This window comes from Suricata suricatta, chromosome 6, assembly GCF_006229205.1.
Source record: "Suricata suricatta isolate VVHF042 chromosome 6, meerkat_22Aug2017_6uvM2_HiC, whole genome shotgun sequence".
Taxonomy (NCBI): domain Eukaryota; kingdom Metazoa; phylum Chordata; class Mammalia; order Carnivora; family Herpestidae; genus Suricata; species Suricata suricatta.
The window spans coordinates 100,686,412-100,699,053 of NC_043705.1; the positions used below are offsets into that span (position 1 = coordinate 100,686,412).

Sequence of the window (12,642 nt, forward strand, 5' to 3'; positions counted from 1 at the left end):
CTAAGCGAAATAAGCCAGGCAGAGAAGAACAGAAACCATATGTTTGCACTCATAGGTCTAACAGGAAAACAGGAGAAACCTAATGGAGGACCAGGGGGAGGGGAAGAGGGAAACAAAATTGGGGAGAGAGAGGGATGCAAAGCTTGAGAGACTATTGAATGCTGAAAATGAACTGAGGGTTAAAGGGGAAGGGGGAGGGGGAAAAAGAGGTGGTGGTGATGGAGGAGGGCACTTGTGGGAAAGAGCACTGGGTGTTGTATGGAAATCAATTTGACAATAAAATATTAAAAAATAAAAAATAAAAAATAAATTAACACTTAAAAATTTTTAATAAAATTAAAAAATAAATAAAATAAAATCACACACAACTAAGATGCCAAACAAAGGTTCAAGTTGGATCTTACGTATGTCTCAGAAGCTGTATGCTTAGTTAACACAAGTGATACTTTTTTTTTTTTTTTGAGAAAGAGAGAAAGAACACAAATGGGGAAGAGACAGAGAGAAAGGTGAGAGAGACTCTCTGTGATGAGAGTGAGGAGCCCTACCCAGGGCTTGATCTCACAAACCTTGAGATCATGACCTGACCTGAAATCAAGTGTCGGACACTTAACTGACTGAGCCACCTGCGTACCCTAAGATAATTTGTTTTTATTCTTCAAAATGAATGAAGGCTTTCCAACTCCTTCAAATTCACCAGAAATTTCCTGACTTCCAGATCAAGCATATTTCCAAAGGGGAACTACACATAGGACATTTTGTGTCTACACTTTGTGTCAACTGGCAAGTTGGTTCAATGTCCTGTATAACTACTGCTTCCTGATCACCAATTTACACATGTTAACACACAGCTACTGTCAGAGAACACAGAGCAAGAGGACTTATTAATACAACTCAAAGAAAAGAACCAAATGCAAGTGGATCTTCCACATTAAGGAGAAGATACACTACTGTAAGTTGTTTTTGTTTTGTTTTGTTCAGTCAATAGGACTCATCTACTTTCTGGATATAGAAACTCAATAATTAGAAGCCAGTGTGTCCCATTCTAGACTCCTGTGTCCATTTCAATACTCCTTCTGCCTATCAGTTCACTCTTTAAGTGATGGAAAGTATTTTATTTATTTTTTTATGTCTTTTATTGTATTTTGAGAGAGAGAGGCAGAGAGCGAGTGGGGGAAGGGCAGAGAGAGAGAGGAACACACAGAATCCAAAGCAGGCTCCAGGCTCTAAGGTGTCAGCACAGAGCCCGACATGGGGCTTGAACCCACGGACTGTGAGATCATGACCTGAGCCAAAGTCGGACGCTTAACTGACTGAGCCACCCAGGGGCTCCAGAAAGTATTTTAATAAATCCTTTCAAGGTAGAGAAATGATATACAGTATCTGCATCTAAGAGTATTTGCTTCAATTCAACTGACACTTGAGCAAATGTTCTGAAGTCTGACCTCTTAGGTTAAAACTCTTGCTTCATCAGCTTTCTAAATCTCCCTAAGCCTCAGCTTCCTTAGCTGTCATGAGTATCAAATGAAATAATGAATGTAAATTACTTAGCCCAAACTGACCTTGACAGGTGAGCAAGAAGAACACTCAGATGCTAAACCAAACCAAAACAAAAATAATAAGAATAAATAAATCAAGGCAATGAGAAGAAGAAAGTGACACTGGGTAGCAAAGCTGTATTTCTCTAATTTTTCTGTCATAGCCAAAAGGAAAATAAAGGAGAAGAGAGAGAGTCTATAAAGCTCATCTTTTCCTAACCCTTCTAAGTGGCATCAGAACTCAAAATGGAGCTTCTGTGAAGGGTTGGCGTGTCTATCTCCTTGTCCCTGCAGGTCAGTGGGAAGCATAAGCCCTTCAGGCAAGGATGGAAGTATTTCAGCCATGGTCAAGAGCCTGATCCGAGTAACCAAATTTTCTCCCTCTTTTGGAGAAGGGAGCTCAGGAAGGAAATGAATTTGTAAACAGGAAGAGATGGGGTGGTGTGAGTTAGTGGAGAGTGTGCAAAATCTGATGTGTTTTCAACAGAAAGTCAATCTTTCGACAATATATACCAGACATCATTGCCTTGAATGTGAGTTAGGACAATCATGTTGTATAAAACAAACAAGGGGAATAAACAAATCCAGAGCTGTGAAACATTCTCTTCTGGAGTCCATGAACATCTCCCACCGCCAGTTCAGCAGTGGCAAAATCTTAGCATTTCACCATTTAAGAGCCCATGAAACCTCCTAGTAAGGAACAACTCGTTTCCTGGCTCTCTTTATTACAATTCCTTCTAATTTAAAATTTATAATGAATGCGAACAATAATCAGTTTGTAAATACTGTTTTTAAGTTCACTAGAGCTTTGCCGAGATATTCCTTCTAGGTAACAAGTATGTGGCTCATTACTCTCTCATTAGCAAGATAGAAATAAAGATGCAAAAAAAAAGGAAGAAAGAAAAGGGAAAAAACACCCACTCCAAAGATATTGTTGGAGTCTAATTGCCTGCATGGAATTCTTAATAATGTTTACTAATGCCTTTGCAGCCTTGCCAATTTTAATGCTCATTCCAGATTCCAGGTGTGACGTCTGTGGTCCCTGCTGTGATCTTAGCGAGTGAGTTTAGACACCTAGAATAGCAGCTTTGGAGAGTTTTTAGCCCCATCTTATGTCCCCAGAATGCAATCACACCCAATGAGGCTTTAAAAAGGAAATCTGAAGCTCTGGTGTTTTTATTTAAAATTAAATCTCTAATTGGACAAGGCCTGCCCTTTACCTAGATAAGACATGACCCATCTCAGCCTCCCTCACTGAGGGCAAGGCTCCGAGAGGGAACCTTCTACTAGACATTGCAAGTGGCTAAGAAGGATTTCCCCCAGCCCCTTATCTCCTAGAAACTCAGGGCATGGTAGATTATTCTCTTTAGATACATAGATCCTTTGTAATCTCATTTGGCATTCTGGAACTCAAAAAAACAAATGGAAAATACTTTACCGAGATGAATGGTATACCAAAGATTAGTTTCTTGAATCTCACCGTGGTTAAGGCAAAGAATAGCAATAGGACTTTTAGTAAGAAATTATAGCAGGTTGGGGTAGAGTGGTGTCAGGGGAAGGAAAGCCTATTTGTTTTTTTTTTTATTCTAAACAACAAATAAGTTATTTAGGAATAAAATTTAGGAAATAACTCATTAACCCTTGCAAGAACTTTGCATGTGAGGAAACTAAGGCAGACAATTTGTAAATTCACTGCAGTTTGGATCCTATCCATTGGAGGTTTATCCTCACTATTCCATCCCCGCCTCTTTCTCCTGTCCTCTGAGAAGCTGAAATGGTCTTCCTAAGCCCATAGGGTCAAGGTTGAGTGTGAAGCTTTCACTTTGGGAGTTAATTTTGGTATGCAAATTTAAAATGGACTTACTTTATTTAAAATGGACTTTCTTTTATGCCGGTGAGCCTTTCTCTTACAGTTTTATAGTGAGAAAGGAAGGAGGAAAGAGGGAGGCAAGCCCTAAGTCCATCAAAATTCCTTGCAATTCTACCGTTTAAAGAAAAAGTTTTGGAACTGACATTTGCAAGAGTCTGCTGTTGATTACAGGGTGAAAGCAAGCAAAGAACTGTGAATAAGATCTTGCAACCAGATTCATAAAACAAGATTGAAAAAGTTATAGAAAGGTATAATTGCAAAACCATCAAGAGAAAAATCAGACATTGTGCGCAGATCTAGAATCTATTCCTCAAGCAGACCAAAGACCCCAAAGGGCAAGCAAATGTTCCTTTCAGTCCAGGACAGTGAAACAGACTTGGGCTAAGGTTCTGCCATCAACTAGCTGTGTGATCTTTGGCAATATGTTTGAACTCTCTGAGCTTCAGTTTTAGGGTCTGTAAAATAAACCAGGATTAACTTGAAACCAGGTAAATTCTACTGCTCAGATTTGAACCCTGGTTTTGCTACTACTTAGCTGTGTAACCTTACGCAGGTTATTTAACCAGAGTGTGCCTGGGTTTCCTAACGTGTGAACTAGGAATTACTACACTACTTCCCTCACAAGGCTATTGTGAGGACTAAAGGAAAAATAATATAGGTAAAGGGCCCAGAATGATATCTGGAATGCAACAGTCAATAGACACTGGGTGCTGCTGCTATTAAATGCTGTAAAATGGCTGTAACTCATTGAAACCAACAGATAGAGAAGGACAAAGCAGTAATCTAAGCTAACTTAGTCTTAGGGTGAAAAGCTCCTGATTTCCTAATGAGTTGGCTTCACCACTAATTGACTGTTCCAAAGACTCAGAAAGGCTGATCCCTGCCTCCATGAAGAGCCATTTTTACCTGGTCCTCTTCTAAAACACACCTGCAGATACCAAAGTGTGTGTTTTTTTTTTTAATTTAAAGGCTCTAAGTTTTTATTTAAGAAATTTTACATGTGATTCCTTCCACTCCCAATCACCACAGTTCCTCCAAAGTTAGAATCATAACCTTCAAAATAACCCTTTTATTTTTTTAATGTTTAATTATTTTTGAAGGCGAGAGAGACAGAGCGTGAGCAGAAGAAGGGCAGAAAGAGAGGGAGACACAGAATCCCAAGCGGGCTCCAGGCTCCAAGCTGTCAGCACAGAAGCTGACATAGGGCTCGAATTCATGAACGCTGAGATCATAATTTGAGCCACAGATGGACACCCAACCAACTAAGGAACCCAGGCACCCCTAAATTAGTCCTTTTAAAACCAACTTTCAGGGGTCTTGGGTGACACAGTCGGTTAAGCATCCAACTGTAGATTTTGACTAAGGTCATGATTTCCCAGTTAGTGAGCTCGAGCTCTGCATCAGCCTCTGCAATGACAGCATAGAGCCGTTTGGGATTCTCTCTCTCCCTCTCTCTCTCTGCCTCTCCTTACTCTGTCTGTCTCTCTGTCTCTCTCAAAAATAAATAAATAAATAAATAAATAAATAAATAAATAAATAAATAAATAAAGTTCTTAAAAAAGGAACTTGTGTTCAAACCAGTTGTCACTATCAGTTCAGAGTTCTTTTGGTTGGCCTTCTTTGATCTCCACTTGAATATCGACATAGTTCAAAAATTCCCCATCTGTAATCTTTGGGATCCAATTTCCTACTTTAAGTCCATGTTTAGAGTCAAAGTAGATGAATCTCCCTGGTTTTTAATATCAGACACCCTCTAAATGTGAATGAGTTCAAATCATATTCACCCCTAAACTATCACACCCAAGAACTATACAGATTGTTGGAATATGCCAACACTTAAAATTTTTAAATTTTAACTATTTTTTCTCAGAGTGTTACAAGGTAAATGTCTTGCAGTTCTTTCCCACAGATCTAACACATAGTTCTGTGAATAAAGGAAATCACACATAGCCTTTATGAGGCATTTTGAATGATGTAGGTCTACAGAAAAAGCCCCCTCAGGATAGACCTCAACCAAAGTTTATATTCCAGGTTCCCAAACCACACATGGCAAAAACCAACTCCTATCCTGGTCTAGCTGCCCTCAGAGGCTCTCTGCCTGCTCCTTTCATAGAGAAATGTCTAATTCTAAGCTGGCTTTTTCAATTCATTAACTATATGACCTTGACCATATCATTCCATTTCTTGACCAATTTCTTTTTCTGGAAAAAAATACACACACACACACACACACACACAATATAACATTAGCATTTTGCATAGCTCTAGAGATGAGCAAATAAGATAATAAAATGCTCCCAACTACCATTTATTGAGCAACTAGAAGGTACTAGGCACTGTACTAGAGATTTTACATATGTTATTTCAGTTAGATAATCCTTACAACAATCCTAAAAGGCAAGAATTAAGTAGTACTGTCACTTACGAGTTGCTCAGGTCAAAATTCTTAGAGTCATTTTTGAATCTTCTCTATTAGATTCTATACCAATCCATAAGCAACTCATGGCTCTGCCTTCAAAAAAACCAGCTCCAGACTAGTTCTCACCAATTCTATCTCCCCAGTCTTCCAGGACCACTGCAATAGCCTGGTCTGCTAACAGGTGTTCTTGGCCCTCAGTTTCATCTGCTTCCTACCAGGAGCCACAACAATTGTTTTAAGAATGTGGGGCCCCTGGGTGGCTCAGTGGGTTAACCGTCCAACTTCAGCTTAGGTTATGATCTTGCTGTCTGTGGCTTCAACCCCACATTGGGCTCTGCGCTCTCAGCTCAGAGCCTGGAGCCTGCTTCAGATTCTGTGTTGCCCTCTCTTTCTGCCTGCCCCCTCTCTCTCAAAAATAAATAAAACATTAAAAAAAAAAAAGAATGTGAGCTAGGTCCATAGTTTATAGGTCAGCTTCTGCTAACATTTGCAGGGACCAGGGCAAGAATTCAAACGAAGGTCCACATACTATATCTAATTTTTTTAATTTTTAATCAAGATAATAAAATGTTTTTAAAGTATTTTTTCTATTATCTACTTGATAAATACATAAAATGGTGAGATTTAAAAATATATCTAAATGAGGGCGCTTGAGTGGCTCAGTTGGTTGAGCGTCCAACTTCAGCTCAGGTCATGATTTCATGCTTCATGGGTTCAAGTCCCATGTCAGGCTCTGTGCCGACAGCTCGGAGCCTGGAGCCTGTTTCAGACTCTGTTTCTCTCTCTCTGCCTGCCCCTCCCCTGCTCACACTCTGTCTTTCTTTCTCTAAAGTAAATAAACCTTAAAATATATATATATATGTAAATCTGTGGTCCTTAAATTGACTAAAAGTATAAATTTATGATTTTTAAATGCCCAAAAATTATCAAAATATCAAAGACTATTCAACTTAATTGTTATTATGCATATTTGGCTGTTAGGATGAATAAGATGTAAATATGTGGATTAAATTATGATTATGCATTTACTCCATAAGTTTTTTCTTATCTTAATTTTAACAAAATTAATCATCATGTCATAATAATCTAGATTTTCACATCATTATGTTCTATTGATAGCAATAGTCTAAAGTATTAAAGGTATTTATATTCAAAGTATATAATATTTGAGTAAATTTCCATCAAATAATTTAATTAATATAAATGAAAAGAACAAAAGACTTAAATTTTTATGTTTTTCAAAAATGTTATCTTTAACCTGAAATATTCAAAATTTCTACTAAAACTAAAAGGTGCAAAGTTAATTATATTAATGAATGCCAATATTTTAAATCAAATTATTTAAATAAAGCTGAAATCTATTTACTTTTTTGAGAAATTAATTAAATCTATTAAATATTATTATTAAAATGAAACCATTTGTAAATTTTGCTTGAAAGGTTAGCTAGTCACCAGTACAAAGACTCAAAATCACTCTACACTTCACACTTTTTGCGACTAGATATATATAAAAATATAGACACAAATTTAAGAGTAATATGGATTTCTTACAAGTTCAAAACCTTCCTCACCCACCCCATGCAACTGTGTTCATAAATAGTTTCAGAGGCACATTTTGGAATTTGAGGTGAAGCAAGAAAATAGATGCTTCACACAGCTAGGAAATAATTTTGCACTTCATTATGCAAACGTTTTTGGAGAGGAAGAATTTATCAAATTAACTGTTTTCTTTTACCTAAAGACCATCCAGTCAAATCCTTGCCACTTTCCAAATCTGTGTCTATTTACAAAGTCAGCAGCAGTACAGTTTCAAATGAAACTTCACAGCATTTGGATGCATTGTTGACCTTTTGTTTTGAAGACACGGGACAACAGATGTGGGAAAGTGTTCCTCTGGGGCCTGAACCATGTTAGTTGTAAGAGTGGATGTTTCAAATTTGGGTTGCTGCGTGTTAACACTGAAGGCAGATTCACAAGGAATGGACACCGTGTGTTGCTAATAAATTGATGCTTTCTGTGATTGTGGCATGTAGGATATTAATGCTCTTGCCTGGGGATAAGGACAATACTGCCTTCAAGGTCACATATGATCTGGCTCCAGGGTACCTTCCCATCCTATCTCTTGTCATCCTCCTCCACTATCATGCCAAAGTAATGGAATTTGCCTTCTTGAAGTTCCTTGATCACAACAGCCATGTTGAACACTGTGGTAGCCCCCTCCCCCAGAAGAGAAAAGAAAAGAAAAGAAGAAAAGAGAAGAAAAAACAAGAGAAAAGAAAAGAAGAGAAGAGAAGAGAAGAGAAGAGAAGAGAAGAGAAGAGAAGAGAAAAGAAAAGAAAAGCAAAAGACAAGACCAACCTGAAGGCAACCTGGTTATACACATACGTGACAACATCCTCGTGACCTTGTAACATGAGACCACTTAATCAGACTATGTGTTAGTATGTTACTATATATGGGAGACAAAGAAGTAAAAAATATATTAAAAAAACTATGCCACGTGGTGTTCAGGGCTCAGTGCTTCTGGTACAAACCCAACTGAGCGGTACCAGCAGGAATAAAGTTGCTTTCTGAAAAGAAAAGCCTCAATGTCATGACTCTCTGTGCAAGAATCCTGCTAAACACCTTCAAGGACTTGCTGTCTCCTCCTCCATCTGGAATGTCCTTCCTCTAGATATTGATGCAACTCTCTCCCTCCAGATTCTATGTTTCTGTTCAAACATATCAGGGAGGCCTCCCCTGAATCCACTATCTAAAACAGTATTCTTAGCACTTTCTAGTCCCATACCCTACTTTATTTACCTCTTCATATTATTACCTGACATTAAAGATGTTTATTTCCTGTTTTTCCCAATAGAATGTCCCACTTTTGTTCACAAAATACAGTATAGCACATTCTCAGTAAATGCTTAGTTATATGGGAAGCACTCAATAAGTCTTGATTATTCTGTGTGCTCTTCTTGTTTGTTTTGTTGTTTTGTTTTTGTTGTTTTGCTAGTGGTGGTGGGTTGGGGGGGTTGGGTTTTTGGTCTTGGCTGGGGAGAGATGTTCTTAGATGGAATTCCTTAATCACTGTGGAACAATTGATTATAGTTTCCCAGACTTGAGAACAGCGGAGATGCGCCAGGTGTGGGTCTGACTTATTACCCCCAAGAGAGGGAGAGAAAACATAGATGACTAATAGCATCTCAAAGTCACGGAAAGAGTATATAACAACAGCTATTACCTTTAAGACTAGGGGGCTTTTCCAAGTGATCCACACCTCAAAGGGTTATCACTGTTGGATCTAGTTAAGTGATTGCCTGCGTCCTCCCCTCCTTAGCCACACCCTTTTCTCTTATAAGAGAATTGAGGTCACCTTCCTTGCTGTCTACATTCCTTTTTTCCTTTTCCTACCACTTACTGGAGCATCGAGCATATGCCAACCACTGTGCTTAGTGTTTGCCGTGTTCTGCTTCATTGAACCCTTACACCAACCATTGTGATCTACATTTTACAGATGAGGAAGATGACATTCAGAGACTTCTTTCAAGGCTAGCAAGTATAAAGCCAGCTTTCTAAACCAGTTTTGTTTCTCCCTGAAGTCCATGCTCTTAACCACTGTACCTTCTGCTTCCCCAAATCCACTTAGACTATGCACTTCAACCAGTGTTTGCCAGAACCTTCTAATGGAAGGCTGTGGTAGGTGCTATGGAGACACAGGATAATAAGACATAGTCCATACCCTTAGATTGCTTTACTCTAAAAGGACAGGCAAGATTTTCAAATGCCAAACCAAGAACAAAGACTACAGTATATGAGTTCTTGGAGACATGAAGGCACGGATAATAAGTGCTCTAGAAAGATGGGGTCGGGGTGGGGGCTGGGGAAGGAAACATAACAACAGGCTTTAGTAAGGTAAAGAAGTTAAGAGGGGTGAACATTTGAACCTTACTCCAAAATATAGCAATACGGTAGAATATTACTCTCACTGTGTGCAGAGATACATGTGAGAATGATATTTTTATTTATTTGTATATGTATTTACTGCACAAGATTTATTGATGTCTTACCATGTGCCTGGAAAACTGCTGGATTCCTGGCAGATGAAAATAAGTACTTTGCAGGGAAAAAGTAAATGGTCAGTGAAGAGAAGAGATCTGGGCCCAGTGAAGAATGAGAGCTGTCTTCGTGGCTCCAAAGATCCCATTAGAAAACAAAATGTGTTCAGCATTCTTTCTCTACTGCTCCGGGTAAAAGAACATTTTGTAATCAGGAACCACTAAGTGTACTCTCGAGAGCGTCCATCCAGTACAGATTTCAGAGGTTCTTCTTTGGAACTGCCCTCATGAGAAAAACTACAAGAGTCAAAGGAGCAAGTTTGAATCTTGACCTCAAACATGAGTGCTGTGTCCCTTGGTGAACGACTTACCTTCTCTGAGCCTCGTTTTCCTCAGTTATACAATACAGAAGATAATCCTCCCTTCACAGGATTGCAGTCCTCACTTAAAGGACATAAGATCTATAAAAATGCTGGCACATAATTGGAACCCCCAAATTAATAGTTCCTTTCCCATCTCCATTTTCCTTAGAAAATGGTTTCTTGCTTTCTTAGCAAGATTCTTTTCTGAAACTGTAAGTTTCTTAATTTCACCCACCCCTGCTAAGGGATTCTGACCATTTAACTTCCCTTTCAAGGTCCTATCCTCCCTGAGCTTTCTCCAACACACCGCTAGCCCCCAACCCACTCCACTTACCTTCATCTGTCTCCTAGATTCAAAGCTTCCACTTCTCTACCCAGGGTAAGAATCCGTATCAAGTGCCTTAGACCTATTGAGCTCCTGTTGCAAAATCATTATAATGGGTGATCCCCTGCTTTCCCCTGCAATAATCAGGCTCTCTCATTGGGATAAATGACTTGGCCATCAGGTTTATAGTTTACCATTTGGGAACTGGATTATTGCTTCATAAAACTGTGCTACATGGTACTATTATCATTTAATTATGTTGCCTAAAGAAAAAAATAAAGATTGCCTTTTTGAACACTACTCTCCAGCACCACCCTAAGTTTTGTGGGAACAGACTCCTTCAGTGCATTTCCTGCCCTCAAATATCTTCAAGAGTGGAAGGTCATTGTGTCTGGCATGCTCTCCTTTTCCAGGCACCTCTCCTCAAAAGAATAGTTTGATCTCTTTTTTAACATGGTATTTCAAATACCCCAGAAAAATGTGCTAGACTTTATTGGCAATACTTTCCTTCCCAAAAGCATTGTGTCTCATGGTCATATATATATGTATGTGTATGCATATGTATATGTATATATATACACACACACATATGTGTGTATATATGTGTGAGTGTGTGTGTGTGTGTGTAATGCTAGAACTGAATTGCCTTATATGCTATATGATTGTTTAAAAAGCACCTATGGAAATTGTTTTTCCATATCCATCTGGTAAAATGCCAGTTCCCTCTTTAAAGATGCATTCTTTTGGGCTAACTTATTTTGTCTATTACAATTCAATTGCAATGGAAGATGCCAGAGGAAGGGTAGAGTGGGTGGGAGTGCCAATGAAACAGGATCTGCCTTTAGTTGATTACTGTGGAACCTGACTGCTGGTATTCACTGGCTCAATATCTCTCCACTTTCAATGGGTTTGAAGTTTTTGTAAAGCTATTATCCTGGGAGGATTAATAAAATCAGTTTCATTTCCATTTTAGTATTAATAAATTTATGATGTCTGATAGGATCTTTCAAGAGACAATGCAAGTAATGATGATGGGAAGCAAAGATGAAATGCTTTATGTGCAGCTCCTCAAGACTGCTGTGGTTCAGTGCAACTGTGGGTTATACACCATGGAGCAGTAAGTAAAATGTGGACCCATGAACTGAGTAATAAGACTTTGGGGAAGAGGAAAGTCAAGAAGGGTTTAATAGCTGGCCACTTCAAGGTGCTTGAAGGCAGAGGAGAGTTTGTATGGATCTAGGGAGAAAGAAGAATGTTCCAGAAGAGGGAAATGATGTAAGGTAAAGTACTAAGAATAAGCATGAACGGTGTCTTGGATGGCTTCCTAATTGGTCTTTTGCCCTCAATTTGGTCTCCACACTGCAATCCTGGTAATCTTTCTAAGACACATGCATGATCTTCTCTTGACCATGCTAAAATCCCTCATCATCTTCTCATTGCAGTCAGAATAAAGTCCCAAGTCCCTAGTACATGGATGAGGCCTTATGTCTGGTACACCCCTCGCTTGCCTCATCTTGCACTGTTTTCTCCTCACTCTCTTCTCTCCACCCATAAACCCAGAAAACACAATAGCATCTTAATAATGGCTCTCTCGGGGTCATCGGCTTATGGGTAATTTCTGTATTTCTTTTTGCTTGTCTTTCAGTTTCTAAATTTTCTACAATGAACCAAGATTATGTTTTCAGTAATAATAATTTTTTTAAGGAGATGGGAAGTGGCTTAGGAGGCAATTTTGCCAATAATGCTGGAGGCTTTTGCAAGGGCAAGTAGGATAAAGGCTAACAGAGAACAGGAGACACAGAGCTGCAACAATGAAATGGCCCAGAAGTGACAGAAGTCAGGGAAATCCTGGGGGCAGAACACAAAGTAAGGCAAAACTAAAAGAAAAGTAACATGTGACACCTATTCTTCCAAAGAGCATCTGGAAACATAGGGGAGAGACAGAACTGTGGTTTGGGAGGGAGGCAGAGCTTAAGTCCTTTTTTTTTTGCTGTTTTAATTTGATTTGAAGATTCTTTTCTTGTTTAACTTTTATAAATTTAAAATTTTTTTAACTTTATTTTTATTATTTATTTTGAGAGAGAGAGAACA

The 12,642-nt window shown here is 38.7% G+C and overlaps 1 non-coding gene across 1 annotated transcript; it reads right to left on the bottom strand.

Moving 5' to 3' along the window:
* Window positions 1-5,288: 5,288 nt before the first annotated feature.
* On the bottom strand, window positions 5,289-5,419 carry LOC115295106. Its single transcript, XR_003910329.1, has one exon. It is a non-coding gene; the product is annotated as a small nucleolar RNA SNORA18 (small nucleolar RNA).
* Window positions 5,420-12,642: the final 7,223 nt, after the last annotated feature.